The sequence below is a fragment of the Canis lupus genome, chromosome 17 (genome assembly GCF_048164855.1).
Source record: "Canis lupus baileyi chromosome 17, mCanLup2.hap1, whole genome shotgun sequence".
NCBI lineage: Eukaryota > Metazoa > Chordata > Mammalia > Carnivora > Canidae > Canis > Canis lupus.
Window position 1 is genome coordinate 40,629,299 of NC_132854.1, and position 19,276 is coordinate 40,648,574.

The 19,276-nt window shown below is 34.2% G+C and overlaps 2 long non-coding RNA genes across 3 annotated transcripts in view; one reads left to right on the top strand and one right to left on the bottom strand.

Moving 5' to 3' along the window:
* LOC140608397 (uncharacterized) overlaps positions 1-1,159 on the bottom strand; it is a 140,546-nt gene extending 139,387 nt beyond the window's left edge. For both annotated transcript variants that reach the window (XR_012010415.1, XR_012010414.1), the window contains exon 1: positions 1,074-1,159. This is a non-coding gene — a long non-coding RNA (uncharacterized lncRNA). The remainder of the gene's footprint in view (positions 1-1,073) is intronic.
* Position 1,160: 1 nt separating this feature from the next.
* Positions 1,161-14,916, top strand: LOC140608398 (uncharacterized). The gene is made up of 3 exons (XR_012010416.1): positions 1,161-1,208; positions 5,266-5,393; positions 14,768-14,916. It is a non-coding gene; the product is annotated as an uncharacterized lncRNA (long non-coding RNA).
* Positions 14,917-19,276: the final 4,360 nt, after the last annotated feature.

Sequence of the window (19,276 nt, forward strand, 5' to 3'; positions counted from 1 at the left end):
ACTGCATGTTAAGCATTGTGTTAGCTTCAACCAGCTGATGGAAAAGACAAAGGTACTGCCCTGAGGTGAAAGACCTTACCATGTAATGTGCCTCATCTTTAAAACCTTTTTTTCTTTGAAAGAACTCAAAGTGCTTTATTCCAATTTTGTATCATGGTTGGATTTTTGACTGACAGTTTAGAGAAGGTCCTAGAGCCATTATTAATAATAAAATAGTTTTGTCTTTTTTCAGTTCTTATCAGGTCCTAGTCACCAAGGCTAAATACGTTTACTTTTTATGACAAAAGCATCATGTTCATAATGGCAGTATGAGTCACGCGCTACTTTTTAATCACCATTTTAAAGATGTTTTCCAACATCCATAACTGTGAGAGAATAAATTTTTGTCATTTGGAAAAATAAATAAATAAAATAAAGATGAAAATAGTAAATATTAATTTATGTCATATGCTCAATGTAAATTCACTAAGTGACTCATAGCTGAAAAACAACATTGTTTTGATTAGAAAATTCATATTCTATCTAAACAACTGCTTTCAATTGTTTCTATATCCTTGTGTTCAATCTGTCAGACACTATCAGTTTATTGTTTTAATATTAATGGTTCCTTTAAATGTATGTATAAGACTATTTTTTAAAATGTATGCCACTGTCATATATAGTTATATAAAATTAAGGATGTATAATATGATAATACTACCTTTAATCGATTTCTAGAATGAGGAACTGAGTGATATAAAGTCAAATAAAACTTCTAAGCATGAAACATGAGCCTTGCAAGAAATTAATCTGTATTCTCTCTCTTTCTCTCTCTCTTATTTTATTTTTATCTCCTGTTCTTTTAGATATTTTATCCTGACTATCCTAGCATATATATACCTACAAAATATTTGATTAAAATTCAATTGCTGATCGTTATGTTAGTGTCTACTTGCTAAGTACTGAGATGATTATGGCTAGGCTGTTTCTTAAATTTTGTGTATTTAATTAGTTTTTGTTAGTAGTAGTAGCAGTAGTAGCAGTGCATGTGTGTGCACAGGGTGACTGTGGTAGTGGGGGTAGAATACTTGTACCCTTTTTTCTGTCCTCTATTTATGTTCTTCAGTCCTTAGTTGTCATTGTAATTCTTCTGAACAGATGCTCTTTTCAGGAATGTTCCTATGGAATTTAGAACCTGACTTTCCATCTTGCAGAGGAAACAAACATAGGTATAACATCAGATATAACAGAAATAAATATATATGTAACATAATGTAAAGTATATCTGCCAGATATAAATGTATAATAGTTTTTATTCAGAGACAGAATTAGTTTAAGCAACAACTCTTCCTAAATGAGGAATAGTAATGTGCTTTGGAAAATACGAAGCTAGTTTTGTTACACCTGTGATTTTTCCCTTTTCTATTTCTACTAGATCATGCTATATTATTGGGAAAAAAAATATTTTTCTCCTCTAGATTCCATTTCACCTTTTAATTATGTGGTAATTTTGAATGAAGTATTTAATATAGTATCTGAATAGCAGCTGTGCTTCATAAAAGAATGAGATGGATACCAAAAATCATCCTACATATGCTGCATAAATAATTCATTATCAGGACTTTAAAAAGCAAAGAAAGTTGCTAGTAAGTTTTTTTGTACTAATTATCAGAAGAACCAATGATTGGAAAAAGCTTTCTAAAAATGTAGGACACCACAACCTAAATCTTTTCTTGGAGATAGTAGCTGGCAAAGCAAATGAATAATTGCAAAGAAAAGTATGCTGGAGGACAATGGAAGAAAGTGGAAAAGTATCATATGAAATAGAACAATTGGAAAGGATGTGTGATTTTAGCATAAAGAAAGGTGAAGAATAGTAACAAAGCTAGAGAAAATGTTGAGACATTCATAGCATCATGGCTAAACAAAGTTAGAAAGCACAGAAAGAAGTGAGAAATGCTAGAGAGGATCTGGGAAAAATTACAGTGATAATTTAATAAAAAATGAAGTGTTTAAAAGTTCCATGTGAACTAAAACATAAGGGAGAACTACATTGCAAATAGCACTTATAAAAATAAGGATTATTTACATTTATTAAAATTGATATATTTTCAATTAAAGAATGTGTATGGGGTTTCTAAAAGTATCATTTATAAAGATCATTAAAACTCTTCAAATATATGTATTGGATTTACTCATGAAGTTGGCAAATTTCAATTCTTTGTTTTTTTTTTCTTTTTTAAAAATTTTAATTCTTTGTGTACTATTATCGATAGATGGTTGTTTTTCTAAGTGATCACAGCTAATCAAGATCAAAAAATTTACTTTCAAAAGGATTTATATGTTTTTAAATGGATTTTTTTATTTAAAAAAAATGACTTTTGGGGCACCAGGGTGATTCAGTAGGTTAAACATCCAACTCTATCTAGATTTTGGCTTAGGTCACAATCTCAGGTTTTTGAGAACAAGCCCTAAGTCGGGCTCTGCATTGGATGAGGAACCTGCTTATGATTCTCTCTCTCTTCCTTTGCTCATTCCCTTCCCTCACCTCTAAACAAAACAAAACAAAACAAAACAGAACAGAACACGCTTTTTATATTGAAATCATTCAATTGAAAGTCATTTGACTTATCAAAGAAAATTTGGTTGGCCTTTCAAGAAGCCTGAGACAAGTATTTTTTTTTTCTTTCTCAATCTTCATGGATATTTCCAACAGCATGTGAAAACACAGAAGATAACCATTCTTCTTTAATCCTTACTTTGCTGGGTTTGAAATACTTTACATTTTTCTCAATGTTCAAAAAATATCTAGAGAGAGAAGAGTGTTGAGAAGAGCTTTTTTTTTTCTGAGAAAGTCGAAAATTTGTTGAGGATTTGGTTGATCTTACTCTGATAAAGTATCACAAACACCTAATGGCAGCCAGCAGAAGTTGTGGCCAAGTAAGCAGAAAGAAAAACAAAACAAAAACTTTCTTGAATCTGCCTTGAAACCTCAGTTTTCTAATTGATATATATTTGCATGATCAGATCATCTCACTTGAGATGTCCTGAGCAAAGGCATGGATGAAGTATTCTTAGGTTATTTCTGGGTAACTTGTTTAGAACAATTTTATTTTCTTTCTAATAATCTAAAAAATTAATGTAGTATAAGCCAAGCCATGATAAATAGAAATGTAAACTTTGGTGATGAAATTTCATGGCAGTCCCCAGCTATGATGCAGTCATCTGAAGGATCACATAGATGACTAGGATGTATTCAGATTATCATGAAAATGAACACACAAAATGAAATATCCACTCAGAGGATACATAAGTAAAAATAATTAAAGCATTTTATGAAAGTATTTTATCATTTACAAACCGATAAAATATAATGCTCTATAATCATATTCTTTATGTTCATTTCCTTACTCCCAAATACATCAGAACTTCTTGCCTTATATATCACTTGAAAATGCATCTCCTTTCTTCTTTCTATTTAATTTTAAAAGACTCCAGAGACAAAAAGAAGAAGACAGTGCCTTAAATTTTCAAGAGTAATATTTATTTTTTAAAATAACATTTACCCCTGTGACAGTCATTTGTTGTTTGGGGGTGTGATTGTGTTAGTGGAAAATGAGGTAAATGAGAGCCAAATTGACTGACTTTGTATATACTTGATCAAATTTGATAGAAAGTGAAAAAAAAAAAACAAAACATGGAACTTTAGTCTCATGCCTTCCTATTCAGACAATGAGCAGTTTCTGAAGTAAGATTAAAGCCTTTTGAAGAATTATGTATATTAAATACTATGACAATGGGTCCACAGTCACTGTCACCTTTATTTCAGAATTAAGGATAAAATATTTTTGTGCCATATTTTCCCCCCAAATTTCTAAAGAACATCTGCTAAAGTCAGGACTACTTAGTTTGGGGTTTGCTGTTTACTACACTGATTTCTATTAAACATACTTCAAAGGAAAATGAAAACTTCAAAATTAGTAGAGAAGCGATAGATAATTGTACTTGAGAATCAATGCATTTTGGATATTGGTCTCTTATTAAAATCCAGATTCTCATTTAGAGCTGTCAGTGTGGTTTCTATACATGTAACTTGCTGGCAGTGAACTTATGCTACAGAGAGTAAGATTCCCAGGTTGAAAGTTAGCATTTGCAGCTTTGCTCAGGCTTTTTTTTTTTTTTTCCTCCTCTCTTAACAAGCCATCTGTGTATTCTCATAATTACACCACTAGCAAGTGACATCCTTTAAATTTTGATTACTCATGGTTTTGAAATACGCTTAAAATGAAAGTAAAGAGTATAAAGCAAAACTAGACAGAAAACACAGAGAGTAAAAAAAAATGGACATAAAATTTGGGCATAAAATAGCAACAATTACTACAAGTAAATGGGGGGTGGCTGGGGGCTCATTCAGTTAAACGTCGGACTCTTGGTTTCTGAGGTTCACAGGTTGTGATCTCATGTGTAGTGAGATAAAGTCTCACAATGGCTCTGTGCTCAGCTGGTAGTGTTTGAAGATTCTCTCCCTTTGCCCCTCCCTTCACTCACTCGTGCTGTCTCTCTGTCTCTCAAATAAATAAATAAATATTAAAAAATAAAACCAAATGGAAGACTACAATTGGAAGCATTTATTGGCTAATTTAAATCACACAACGGCAAGTGATTTTATACACATTTGAAGTCAACCTTTTTTTCAAGCTGTCATTTTAACTCTTCAATAAGAATCGAAGATGTGCATAGAATACCTTGTAACAATGTCACTGAAATAATACACATGTATTAAGCACCTACTATGTTGCCTTCACTATTCTAATTTTATATAGATTATTAAATATACTTGTTATAGAAAAGGCAGAACTTGGCTGAGGTACAGCTCACAGTAGATTCTCTGGGTCCACAGACCTATCCATTATTCATTTCCCTGGTTGCCAAATGTATAAACATAGTGGAAATAGTTGGGAGTTGGCTGACTTCCTACATTGATCACTTGGTCAATGGTGTAAGGATTTTTGCAATAGGGAAGGCAACGTGGAAGTCTATGACAATTCTCTCACTCTGGTCAGAATATTCAAATATATATATATATTCAGTTCAATATATATATTCAAATATATATATATATATATATATATTTGAATCCTAGGATGTGTGTGTGTGTGTGTGTGTATATATATATATACATATATATATGACAGTAATTATTGCCATCTTTGAATACCAATTGGATGCAGGGTCCATGTTCCCAATCAGGACCTCATTTAATTTAATCATTGTCTGTCCCCCCAGAAAACAAAATGGATACTAGAAGAAAACAGTGGATTTCAGGAAAATCAACCAAGTAGTAATTCTAATTGCAGTTGCAGTGATAAATATATTATCTTTTCTACAAAAGAATAACATGGCTGCAGGTGCAGGTAAGAGACCATTAATCAAACAAACTTGTTCTCTGATATTCCATGCAGAAGGATAAGAGCAGTTTTCATTAACAAAAGACAGACAATAGGATTTGTTGATAGTCATGCCCAAGGGCTATGTTATTGCCCTATCCTCTGCAAATCATCATCCAAAGGGATGTAAACCATCTGGATGTACTGATGGCACCATGTTAATTGGCAATAAGTGAAAGTGAAAAGTAGCCTTGGAAGCCTTGTTAAAAAACATGTGCTCTATAGAATAAGAAATAAAAACGAAAAGATTTAGGATAATGTCACATCAGTGAAGTATTTAGAGTTTAGTGGTTTAGGCCATGCCAGGCACTCACTGTTGGTGAGGTTATAGAATTAGGAATATTACACATTGTTGGTGAGAATGAAAAATTGGTGCAACCACCTTGAAAAATGGTTAAAGTTTCTTATAAAGATAAATATGCTTACTGTGTGACATGGAACTCTCACTGCTAGGTATTCACTCTAGAGAAATGGAAATACATATTTATATAAAGACCTATACACAAATATTTAGAGCAACTCTTTCATAACTATAATAAAATACACTGGAAGTTGCCCAAATGTCCTTCATTGGTGAATGGATAAGCAAACTGATATATCCACAGGCAATATTATGGTTTATAAGAAATCTATATTTGGTCATTCAGATGACCAAAATGTATTTTTTCATATGTATTTGTCTTTGTCCATGGTTCTTGTCTCACAGTTTCTAAAACCCTTGAAATTTCCTATGATAAGGGCCATAAAGGAGTCTTTTGTTTATTAAAGGAGGTGGCTTTGAACACCCCCCACAAAGGCAGAGGCTGATTTTCAAGACCAAACATGTATTTAGAAGATTGGAACTTTCAGTTCTACCTTCTGATCTCTAGGGAGAAGAGTAGGTCTGGAAGTTCAATTCAATCAGCCAATGGCCAACAACTTAGTGAATCATACCTACATAATAAACTCCCCATAAAAATGCAAAAGGACGGGGTTCGGAGAGCTTCCAGGTTGGTAAACATGTGGAGATTAGGAAGATTGATACACTTGGAGAAGGCTAAGTAGCTCCAAGGCTTTCCTCCATACCTTGCCCTGTGTATCTCCTCATTGGCTGTTGAGCCATCATCTTTATCATATCTTTTAATACACTGGTAAATGTAAATGTTATCCTGAGTTCTATGAGCTGCTCTAGTAAATTAATTAAATCTAAGGAAGAGGTTGGTGGAAACTCCAATCCGTAGCCAGTCAATCATAAGCACTGGAAAGAGTCGGGAGTGTGTAATCAATGTCTGAAGTGGAGAATGGGGGGACAGTCTTGTAGGACTTAAATTTTGACCTATGGAATCTGATACTATCTCTGGGTAGATAGTGGCCAAATTGGGTTGAATTCTTGGACACCCTGCTGGTGTTTAAGAATTGTTTTGTGTGTGTATGGATGGATCCCCCACTCCCTGACTACTGTGTTGGAATTGGTCCAGGAAACTTTAAACAACACACAAGAGAAATTTTCTTGGCATTTAATAAAATAAACTATGCAACAACTTGGGTAATCGCAAAGGCATTTTCCTGAGTTAAGGAAAGCAATTTCAAAAAGTTATATACTGCATGATTCCATTTATAGGACACCTCAAAAAGATAAAACTATGGCGATGGAAAATAGATCAGTGGTTGCTAGAGATTATGGATCAGGGAAGTGTGTTGTAAAGAAATACAGCATGAAGGAATTTTGATTGATCAATGGAACTTTTATGTATCCTGACTTTGAGGTCTATTGCACAAATATTAAAATTTATAGAAATATACATCAAAAAAGTCAAATTATCATTTTTAAAATATTTTTATTTGAATAAAAATAATTTCCTTCAATCAGTAAGAATTGAGCACAAACCTGGGCATCCTCTTTGATTTCTAAAGCTAGTGTACTCCACACACAGGGAAACTGTTCTGACCTCTCTACAAAGTGACAAGCAAAACTGCCAGCTGAGTTCCACCTATTCCAGCAAAGCGTGCTGGAGGAAGACTGTGTTGTGATACAAGCAACCAGTCTACTTGAGCTCTATAACCTGGCACAGTTTAAGGTTAGGTGACTTAAAGTATAAAGCACCTAGAAGGTTAGGATATAACCTTCTAGTATGAATGGTAAGGTAACTTGTAAAATGTATGGCAAGCCCCAATAGAAAAATCACGGTGCAAAACCTTAGGCTTACAGAGCTAGGCATTGCTATTTGAGTAGAGCTAAGCACCTCTTAAAAACACTAGTTGGCCTGATATTGGGTTCTGGTAGAGAGGGTGAACTTGACTGGAGGACATCAAATATTCATGCATCCCAAACTGCCTATGATGAACAGGGCTGTCTTAGACCGTAGAGTCATAAAATTGGACTAGCCCAGCAGCACTCAATAGGAAAATAGAAGTGATATATCAGGATCAGGCATGAGCAGCAAGTATTGCATGCCAGCAGTATGGACAAGTAGACCAGACACTTAGGCCATTTATCAAGATTGCATCAGCACTTCTGCCAGTGGTTTGTGAATGGATCAACGTGTGTGTGTGTGTGTGTGTGTTTAGGTTTGGTATTAGGATACACTGACCTCATAGCATGAGTTAGGAAATATTTCCTCTTCTATTTTCTGGAAGTGTTTCTACAGAAGTGCGATCTTTTCTTCCTTAACTGTTTGGTAAAATCTACTAGTAAAAGAATCTTGGCTCCAAGTTTTCTTTTTCAGAAAGCTTTTGAACTACACATGTAATTTCTGTAAGGAACATGAACAATTCAGATTATTTAATTATTCTTGGGTTCGTTCTGTTAGTGTGTCACTTTCAAGGAATTGGTCCCTCTGTTCTACGTGGATAAAAAGTCGCTCACAACATATTTCTATACTACTAATATCCGGGGAAGCAGTAGTGATGCGATGCCTTTTGTTTTATTCCTAATGTTGGCATTTTTGGTTTTCCTTTCTTTGTTAGCATGGAAAGAGATTTTCAGTAATTTACATACACTTGAATTACAAAGTTTTTTGGGATTTTTCAGGCAAAAATGTTAAATTTAACTATAAAGTGGACATCAAAGAAATGTCATTTCCTTAACTGTGGTAAAAGATGAGTAAATAAAATTACATCTTTTTTTTTGTGTGACTGCCTAAATACAAATTAATGGAATGTTTTTTATGATTAGAGGTGTCTTCTCTCCTAACAGTTTTCAAGTTTTATCTTAGGTGTAATGCATGTTGGGGTGTCCCAACTTAATATATTACATGACTAGAACATCACTCTGACCATACAGGCAGAACAAGTGCCTGTTTTCTCATAAATTCAATGGCGAATGTATGGAAATATCCCAGGAATGAAATGCTCTGACAAATCTCAACTCACTAGCTGATTGTAGTGAAGGGAGTTCTGTGGCTTTGGATGCTAAGTATAATGCCAGTTGTCTGCTATGTTCAGATTAGATTTCCACAGCATTTTATTTCTTCTTGGAAAATGTGGTTTCTATATCAATATCATGAATTTGTCCTTCATCTGAATTCTTGCATCCTTGGGCTCTGTGAGATTTGTGTCTCCTTTTTAACATCTGTCTACTCATATCCTTGTGGGCATGCCCTAATTCAAACCTCTTACTTTCAAATTGCATGCTAATGTAAACCATATCAATCAGCCTCTATTGTTCCCCTGGTGACTCTGCTTACATTTTCAGGTCATACGTGTACAACCACACTTTAATTATCAATTTAGTTGCCACTGGCCTGTCTCATAAGGCCTGTTTCTTCTGTGTTTAGGGCAAGGATTGACTGACAGGAAGATCAATGGGAAATAGTAAATCAATTCCGTAGTCTTTGTAAAATGCCCTTACTTAGGATTGAAAGCATATTTTCTAACGACTCTCACTAAAAGAAAGTCTTATTATTAGAAATAAATCACAGTGATTTTTCCATTATTTTTTATTTTGAAATATATGCCTAAAATTGCAATAGGTGGAATCTTTGCTCTGTTCCCCCAACTCCCAGAATCTTGTTTCCTGTCCCCTCCCTTTCTCTCCCCTCTCTTGTCCTCCTTACTCTCTCTAAAGGGTGAAATGAGATAGTTATTCTTTTTAAACAAAATGGAAAATATATGATTATGGTTATTAACACAGCATTTCTTTTCTTTTTATTTCAAATCAAAACTATACATTCAAGATTTTGAGATAATATAGAACTTTATGGTAATTTAAAAATATAGGCTATGGCAATAAATATTTTGTACATAGATTCCATTTATACGGGTAAACGGCCAAGATGATGGTTTACAGTTATTTATCTGGTGATTACTTGTATTTAAATCTGATTTGAATATACAACAAAAATAAACAACCTCTTGATACCTTAAAAACTCAAAGTTTTAAAAGTCCTTTATGGTTATTATGAGATCATATTTTTAGTTACTCACCTATTCACATTCAATTCTTAAATGCAAAGAGAATAAATTTTTTTCTCATAGAGAAATTAATCAATATCCCAAATTTTTATGGAAAAAGTTCTATGACATATGCCTTAAGTCTTGCAAATAAAGAAAACAGGTGTTGGGGGGGGTTGCTTTTGTTTTTTTGTCTCAACTGTATAAAATGAACAGAACAATCTGACTGGCTGGAGCTTGATGTTTTGATTACTTCCCTTTCACTCTGTTGATGAAGGAGAGATTCCTGTCCTAGAATTAGGGGATGGCCAAACATATGACACCCAGCTCTGGTCAGAGGAGATTGACAGCAGTCCACCCATTCTCACAGCCCAGGGTGGAGGACACTGTCTACCATGAACTCTGGAACAGAGTGAACAAGCAGGAGCTGTGGGAGCACAGGAACAAGAGTGAGGTGATTTCTGGTTCCCACAGGAAGATGCCGTGCCTTTGAATAATTCAGCAGTCTGGCTGGGAACCAAAGCCTGCTATTCAGCAGTCAGCAGGTGTCATGCCTGATGCCCTTCATGAGAAGGGTTATTTGGCTGGAGGTCCTTATCTACGAGAGTTCAGTGGGAGAGGGGAGCATGTGCTCTGCCATTCAAGGCTCTCCAGGTTGCAGATGTCAAGGCAAGAGATCATACTGAATCTTGATTTCCAACCTTCACCACAACTTGTCATATGGAGAGAGATAAGGGAAATTTGACTTTTTTACTGAAAATATGTGATTTGTTTTCTTTTCAAAATCATATCAGGTCCCTTCTTAATTGAAAATTTAGGAAATAGTAAAGATATGCCTCTTGCTGTCTCACTTTTTCCAACATTGGATATTTGTTAAAAAATGTATCTGTGTATCTTTTTAAGCTTAACAACATACACTTTCTGGGGCTTCCCCTTATTAATCCCGTTTAGCCATCAGTTGTATATTTAAATAAATACAAAGATCACAATTTTTTTTTTACCAGTGCTGGCATATTAAGCAATTCTTTATTTTGATTATGACTTTTTGTCTGGATAGCATCACTGAGTTGTGTTGTGTTGTGTTGTGTTGTGTTGTGTTGTGTTTTCTTCCAAGAAATTTTCTGGGTGCTGTCATTCCTCAACTCCCCATATGCTTCAGCCTGTCTTACTTTGTCATCATATGTTCACGTGCACATTTTCCCATAGACATTAATTTTTCCCACCTCCTTTCTTGCAATACGTTTTGCCATCAAGAAATCATTTGCGTTTATTTTTCTCAGCAACAGATGGCATTTTTCTCAGCAGTGGATGTCTTGAGGCTGCTCACCTCACTGGATCCAAATTGGCAGGGTTCTGGGCCTGTGGGAGGGCTGTCATTCCTGTTTTTCCTTTCTTTCTTTCTTTCTTTCTTTCTTTCTTTCTTTCTTTCTTTCTTCTTTCTTTCTTTTCTTTTTCTTTCTTTCTTTCTTTCTTTCTTTCTTTCTTTCTTTCTTTTTCTTTCTTTCTTTCTTTCTTTCTTTCTTTCTTTCTTTCTTTCTCTTTTTTCTTTCTTCTTTCTTTTTCTTTCTTTCTTTCTTTCTTTCTTTCTTTCTTTCTTTCTTTCTTCTTCTCTTTCTTTCTTTCTTCTTTCCTTCTTTCTCTCTCTTTCCCTCCCTCCCTCCCTTCCTTTCGTTTTTATATAAAGAAAGTGTTTGGTTTTCTTTCTTGATTTACCCATTCTTACACATCTACTTGAGTTTTTAGACCTTGTTTTCATTATTGCCCACCCAAAAAACCTTTTTTACACCTCTTCTACCTCAATCTCCCTCCAATACAGAATTCTAATACTACAGATACAGTGTGTTTAAATCATAATGGTAAATTTTTTCCTACCCCAAGAACTAATTTTCACCCCCTTGAAAATGATATTGTTTCACTGAAAATGCATTGTCTACTTTGTTACAGAGCAAGAAATCCAGAACCCTCCTGAGAAAGGAAGAATTAGTTAACGTTTAATATATTAAAAAAACAATGATATATTATGATTCTATTTGTATTAAGTTCAAAAATCCCTACTCCTTCCACCCCCAGGAAAAAGATTAAAAAAAAAAAAAAAAAAAACAACTTTTATTCAACTATCTGAACAAAATAAGAAAGTCTTTAAAAAAATAAAAAGGAAGGGTAGCCTGGGTGGCTCAGAGGTTTAGTGCAGGCCTTTGGCCCAGGACATGATCCTGGAGACCCGGGATCGAGTCTCACATCGGGCTCCCTGCATGGAGCCTGTGTCTCTACCTCTCTCTCTCACTCTCTCTCTCTGTCTCTCATGAATAAATAAATAAAATCTTTAAAAAAATAAATAAACGAATAAAAAAGAAAAAGAAACAAAATTCAATAAAGGGCAGTGGAAAAGGGAAGGAATGTGAGATATTTGTAGCCAAGCAGATAGTTTCGAAACTACCAGTAATGTTCTATTTCTTCATCTGCAGATAGTTACATGTTGTTCATTTCATTATCAATCTTTATGTCATCTAGGCAGCTGCAATGTCAAACAGGGAGTCCCACGTTCACTCTATAACTGACTTCAGTGTGGCCTCTGCCTCCTTCATTCTGCTGTGTTTGCTTCATTTCAGATTGTTATTCAGCTGCTGTGCACACTACACCCTTACCGTTTGCTAAGCCACAAAGCAACTCCCATTCTGGTGCATTTTTGCCACCCTGAGCTTTTGAGTTCCTTCTCACCATGTGGCTGTCCTACCTCCTCTCTCAAGATACCAGATCCCTTCCAGATCTAGCACTTAAAGGGTTAATACTTGGCATAAGACGTGGTCTTCTTGACCCTGTTCGGGACTAGAACAATGTCTATTCTGATCAACTGGTAATATGGCTAGTCTGGTTGCTAATTATACTGAATATTATTTCTGCATATATCCATGTCACCAGCTGTGTCCATGATGCCAAATTTATAGGTCATTTTGTTCCCCCTCCTCAACCTTCCCTTACAATAGTATCACAAGTGGCTTCCCCCTCTGTCTGGAGGGTCTCTGCCTTCCAAACTCTATTACACCACATCCTTCTGAGTTTCCTCGGAGACTTTCAGTAGCTTCTCTTTTTCTTGATCTCCAAACTTTGAGTTCCCTCATGACATACATTAATATTATTAACTATTTATCTGCCATTCATAATATATATAACAGCTACATTTCCTTTCATTCATACATACAGTATTCATGAAACAAGTATTTATAAGCTGCACCAGGTGCTGAACTAGACAAAATTGTCACTGCTCCTTTCAGTCTGAGGATACTGTAAGGAAGAAGGACAAATAACAATAACATAAAAATTGTAATGGTTACTGTAAAGGAGAAGATCTGGATTCTGTGAAAGGTGTGAATTGAAAGAGACAATTTTAGGTAGGAGTCAATAATGAACTCAATTTTAAGTTATTTTTGAACTCAATATTTTACTTAATTCATTTCTACATGCATATGCTCTGACATTTATAGTTGTGACATAACCAATGCATTACATGATCATATGTGGATTTTTTTAATACTTATGTAGTCAGCTTTTTTAAGATTTTATTTATTTACTTGAAAGAGAGAGAGTGTGTGTGTGTGTGTGTGCGTGCGTGCACGTGAGGGGGGAGGGGCAGAAGGCTGGGGAGAGAGAATGGAGCCTAACATGTGGCTCGAACTCTCAGCCCTGAGATCAAGACCTGAGGCAAGGTCGAATTTGATGCTTAATTGACTCAATCACCCAGGTGCCCCAAATTTATGTAGTCTTTTTAAAACATTTAGTTTTCATTAGTTTCTTCCTGCTATTCTCCTTCATCTATGACCTAGTATATCCTTTCACATTTCTGTTTGTGCCTTTACAATATATACACTTATGTATCACTGCTTTTATTTATTTAATTTATTATTATTTTGGGGGGGAGATGGAGGAAGGGGCAGAGAGAGAGAGAATCTTAAGCAGGCTCCATGCCCAGTGCAGATTCCAAGGGGTGCTGGATCTCACAACCCTAAAATCAGGATTGAGCCAAAATCAAGAGTCACACACTTTTTTTTTCAAGATTTTTTTTTAAGATTTTATTTATTCATTCATAGAGACACAGCTAGAGAGAGAGGCAGAGAGACACAGGCAGAGGGAGGAGCAGGCTCCATGCAGGGAGCCTGATGTGGGACTCGATCCCGGGTCTCCAGGATCACGCCCTGAGCTGCAGGCAGCACTAAACCACTGCGCCACCGGGGCTGCCGAAGAGTCACACACTTAACCAACTGAACTGCCCAGGCGCCTCTCTATCACTGCTTTTAAAAAATATTTATCATATTATTTTCACTTGTCTAAATCTTGTTTAAAAAATAACTTGGAAAAACCTCTCTAACTTAAATGGCATAATTCTAACCTATTCATTTTAAAGAATGTGCAATATTCCGTGGGGTGAAAAAAACCCTGTTGATGAGCACAAACTTTCAGTTTTTGTGAATAAGAAAAAATGCTGTATCAAACATATTTATAATCAAGCTTATGTAATAGTGCTTTTATTTTGAGATCTATTGCAGAAGCTCTTGATGAATCAATGTGTACATGTCTTTGTGATTTAAATAGATTTGGCCAATGTCCCTTATGAAAGAGCTGGGACATGACATGTGTTCTCCAGTAGGATAACAATCCCTGAACATCTTTAAGAAAAATCTTTACTGGCCTTTTTTAGTCTATTTTGTCCCAGATTAATAAGACACCTAATGTTGTCACACTACAATGGCATTAAAAGAAACCATCCATATTTACAAGAATGAAATGTGAGAATTCCTTTTTGTGTCTCTGACATTTGTCTATTCTGTAAATAACACAACATGCTATTTCTCCAGATGAATTGATTCATAGTCTCCTTTACCCATGGTTTTGGAGGGGGTAGGCATTTACATTTGTATGATGAGTGTATGTTAAAACGGGCCATACATGTTGATAAACAATTTCTGTCATTTCAGCTGCCACCAAGGAAAAGAAGAGATGTTCGTAGAAGCAAGATAGAGAAATCAAATGATTTTCCACAATTGTCTTTATTCCTGTGCTTGCTAAGCACCTCAAATCAGAACAAAAACCTTTCCTAAAATAATAAAGCTAATTTTCCAAACTTTTGGTGGCTGAGAGAAAAGGTCAGCTTCTTTTCTAATGCAGATTCCATAGTAGCCAGAATTAAAGAAAATGCTTTTTTATGACCTAGACATATGGTATAGATTAGAAAATGGATAGAAGTATGTTCTGATTGGCTGGCTAATATTCTAATGAGATAGATTAATCAATGTAAACCACACAGCTCAGTTAAAACTGCCTTTCAAATTGCCAATTTCATTTTCTTCCAGCAGAGAAAATGCCAATCTTTTCCTATGTAGTAAAATCGTCTTGTTATAACAACGAAGAAACTCCAGAGTTACTGTTATTGTGGAACATCTGGTAACTACAAGATGTGGCTCCTCAGAGAAAACCACATCGCTGGAAAATAAGAACTTGCTCAGCCTAGTCGTATTTCATGTTTTGTTATACTCTAGAGTATGGCTGCCTCATAATACAGTAATCACTTTCCTTAGGCACCATAAATGAAACCACAGATGCTACAATTTGCTCTAATTGGAGCAGCTTACTATAAATAAATAATCAAAATAACAATATATGCATAAAATATATGCAAGTTTTAAAGGCTGGATTGAAAAAAATTACAAAATGATTACCTAAATACCATGCCTATCAAATTTATTCTTTAAGAAATAGGGAGATAGACTGGATTTTTGACCTGAATCTCATTATTTTTCAAACTATATAATTTATTTCGAAATTTATCCCAACAATGAAATTACAACAGATCTGGAAGTGTAGCAACCTCTTTTATGTGACTGTCAGCTGACTAACTTATCACATCTGTCTGATTTATCACATATCAAATTTATAATTTGACTTCACAACAATTTAATAGTTTGCCATGTTTCTATTTTATATATGTGTTAAACTTATTCCTGGATATGGTATTGTCTTCTATACCTACATACATTTCTTTTTTTGTATTGATTTTGTACTCCTAACAACTAATCAAATTTTATTTTGTTGAGCTAAACATTACAACAGATAAATAAAATTGATCCTGTATTTTGTTTAGAAAGTTCTTCTAGAGCTTAAAATAAATATTTTTTTTTCATTCTTTGCTCACATAACCTGTCAGTTTGTTTAGAAGCATAAAGGCAATAAGAGTAAATAGTAAGCAGCTCAGATATCATGTATCAATGATGAGTTAAGTTTTTGTGTGTGAGAAAAACTTGGTGTTTGAAAATATTTAGGTTAGAGATAATACCTAATTTGCTTAAATCTAGAATCTTTTAGAATAATAACATTTGAGATCTAAAAAGCTCAAATACCACTTGAGAAGTTCTTAAAAATATAATTAGGGTTTTCAATGTAATGAGATAAACTTTCCCTTGGCTGGAATGCATGAAGAAATGTCCAAGACTTAGAGTAGCAATAAAATGACAACAGAAATTTTTGTTGTGGTGGTCGTTGCTGTTTTTGATTTCCATTATCAGCAGATTTTTTTTTCACTTGCATGTTTGGCCATCAACATACAAACAAGTGTGAATATATTGTATATATCATATATATGTATAATTGGTAAATATTTGACACCAGTACTTAATAAGCATTATATATATAATATATATATAATATAAATATATATATATTTGTCACCTCTAAGCCTTATGTTGTGCTTATGTGCTTGTTTTGTTTTCCTTTTTTTTTTTTTTTTTAGGTAAATAATTTTGAGAGGCTAAGCCTTAAAGAATAGTAAAACATATCTTCAATGCGTTTCCAAGGGCCTAAAAATTGTAAGAACTATTGTGAATGCAACATAGTTAGTCTATCATTTTCTCTGTTGTTTATTGATTGGTAACCTCAGCCCTATGGTTATGTTTATACAAAATTATAGTTAAGAAATAAACTTGAATAGCTTTAAATTTTGGAAAAACACTATGCATTGATGGTTTTACAAAATATACACACAAATTTAAAAAAATAACTTTCCACAAAGTCTATTAGGCACTGTTCCCAGAATTAACACATGTCTACTACTTTCTAATTTATTCTGTACTAAAAGTTTTCTATATTCCAAAGGACAAATAACCAATTGGTCATTTGGATGTACCCCCAGTTGTGTTATTGTTTTATTATCTGTGTGAAACACAGTAACTAGGAGTACCTGGGTGGCTCAGTGGATGAGCTTCTGCCTTGGGCTCAGGTGGTGATCCTGGGGTCCTGAGTTCCAGTCCTACATCGGGATCCCTGCAGGAAGCCTGCTTCTCCCTCTGCATATGTCTCTGCCTCTCTGTGTGTCTTTCATGAATAAATAAATAAAATCTTAAAAAAAAAGAAACACAGTAACTAAAGCTTATTTTGATTTTTTTTTTTTCTGCATTTTGACTGTGGGTAGCTAAATCACACAAGCTAAATAACCTTTGAGATATTGTGGATAGAAAAGTGATTTAATCTTTGATTTTCTAAAAAAAAAATCTGAAACAAATTAATATACTTACTCATTTTAATTTTCAAAAAAAATTGCCTTATTTTTTTCACTTTTACATCTTATTAAACCTAAATTAAATAAAATATTTGAAGATCTACAAAATCCAGCATACACTCTGATTCAGTTCCAATTAAAACAGTGTTCTCTTTATGCATGGAAGAAAAGAGTGTGTTCATCTTAGTTACTTATCCATTAAGATTTGGTCTGTGTCATTAAGACTCCTTCAAAGCAAGGGTGTAATTCTTTCAACTGATGAAGCAGATGTCGCATTAAAAGAATGTGAAATTTGTGTCATCTTTTTATTGACTCAGAGCTTATGAAGATTCAGCGAGTTATTGTATTGCTCACAAATGTCTTCTTTCTGCAGTTATGACAGACATAAATTAGCAAGGCCAGGACAAAGTAGAGCAAGTCATGATCATTTTAAATTAAAACATCCTAAATATTTCTGTACTAAAAATTTCCGGCTACAATCCAGTGGAAAGATTTTGTGCCTGAAAGGTGACATCTGATTGTGACGAGAATATAGATTATGTACAATTTACTCTCTAGGGCCCAATCTGCCTTTCCTACCATCTGATTAGTATAGACAGGTATTCAAGGAGGGGAAAAATGCAAAGTGAGCTTTATTTAAGTTTTAATGAAATCATTTGCTCCTCCTAGCAGTTTTCTATCATATTAGCAATGTTTCTTCATAATGCATGAATATTAAATTTATCTAATACAGTACAAAATTATCTTATTAAGAACTCACATCTTATAATAGTGGGAAAGAGGACTAATGCAATATTGCACTAATTCAATTTCATCAAAGTTACTGATACAGAAAAGCAGCTCATTTTCCTACATAGATGTCAAAAATATTTACAATGCTTCATTTCTAAGAATGTCTTCTATAAAACCAAAATTATTATTCTAGCCCATTGTATAACAGACTGAGGACTTAGCTGTAGTCGAGCAAGATAGGCTAGTCCAGACTTGGCTCTGATTAAGAGGGTAACTGTTTATTTAATGATCTGACGAATATATAAAAGGGAGACAAATATGTAGACTGCAGAGTAACATCAAATTATTCAATGTACAATTCACAATGGATTTGGAATATTTGGAAATGGAAAAGTTTGCTACCTCAGGGAATAAGAGAAATGAAACATTAGAATTCCAAAGACAAATTTGTTTTATAATTGCACTGGAGATACAGCTGGAAAAATAGAGGTCATGGATATATGCATGTTCTTATTACTACAAGAATGCACATTTCTCAACTAGTCCTCACATTTACTCTATTTCTGTGTTTAGTTGGATAGTCTGCGTAAAGGATTCCCTACATGCACTTTGTCACCAGTTTACAATGTTATTTATGCTAAATGAAAAGGTCTTATTCAACCCAAAGTAAATGCCTTTCCCTCATTCAAAATTCTGCTACAAACTTTATCTCTTCTCCTATGTAGTTATAGTCTTTACAGAAGAATGGAGGCCCTAATGTATTGACTTGGTAGCCAATGTGTTCTGTAAACATTGAGCTCTCAACAAAACAAAGGTAAAGGGTTAATATACCTTGATCGTGGAAATAATATGATTTAACTATGAAAGTATTATCTATAAATACACCAAGGATAACATAAATTTAGAATTAAATCAGACCGACTTTACCAAGTAAGATAATTATGTAAGTTATACTTTACCTGTCTTGACTACCATAGTTGAAGGTGTATCAAATGTCTCAATGTTCTTTATTATATATTTTAGCAATTTACCCCCTTCCATTTCTCCAACTTTACATCAGCTTGAACTTTCTTTAATTTTTCTCTTCATAACTAAAGGTTGGTTTAAATGTTATCCTCTTTTTATTTTTTAAGGTTTTATTTATTTATTTGAGAGACAGCACAAGTGAAGGGGAGAGGCAGAGGGAGAGGGAGAAGCAGACTCT